An 846-nucleotide genomic window follows, 5' to 3' on the forward strand; every position below is an offset into this window, starting at 1 on the left:
CAAATACATAAGGCTTTATTTCTGTACAAATGATGCTTTGACAATAGCTTGGCTTGGTGTAAGGCTCACAAAAGAAAATCACATGTACCACGTGTGGGTTAAGCAGTTGGATTCACACTGGACCAGGCCAGCCCACTTGCCCTCTGCTGTGTCCACCCATGGAGTGGAGCTGTGTCACAACCACCATGCTGGTAAACTGCTAGAGCTGGTTTACCAGGCTTTCTCTTGTCCTGATGGTATGGGTGAAGTCTGTAAAACTTCTGCTATCTTTGTGAACTTGACCAAATCCCAGCTACCTTATTTAAATGGCAGTAGATCTGTTTTCCCTTAAACTAGAAAATTACCTGTATTCCTACCTCCAGCTCAACCATATATTTGTACCTTTCCAGTAAGCAGGTTTATATTTGTCTGTTCATCTCTACTCCCCTTCCCCTAAGATTCTGAATTAGTTCTCCAGACCTTGCCAAGTGCATTCTCCCTGGAAAGCAAGGAATACCACAGACCCGCAAGAAGAGTAAATACCCAGGAGTGAATGAAGCTGCTTGTCCTTGACTTGGAAATAAAAGCAAAGCTCTGAAAAGCCCAGTCCTTATGATTTAGTCAGTGACAGGACTAGCCACAGAGTAGGGAAGTTTTGGGGCCAGGCCCTAGGTTTTCCCAGAATGCCTTAGGTGATGCCACCAAGAACCTTAAGAACTTCCTCTTGCTGGGCGCGGTGGCTCACGCCTGTAATCCCAGCACTTTGGGAGGCCGAGGCGGGTGGATCACGAAGTCAAGAGATCGAGACCATCCTGGTCAGCATGGTGAAACCCCGTCTCTACTAAAAATACAAAAAATTAGCTGGGC

Source organism: Sapajus apella, unplaced genomic scaffold, assembly GCF_009761245.1.
Source record: "Sapajus apella isolate SASKATOON/1434 unplaced genomic scaffold, GSC_monkey_1.0 scaffold216, whole genome shotgun sequence".
NCBI lineage: Eukaryota > Metazoa > Chordata > Mammalia > Primates > Cebidae > Sapajus > Sapajus apella.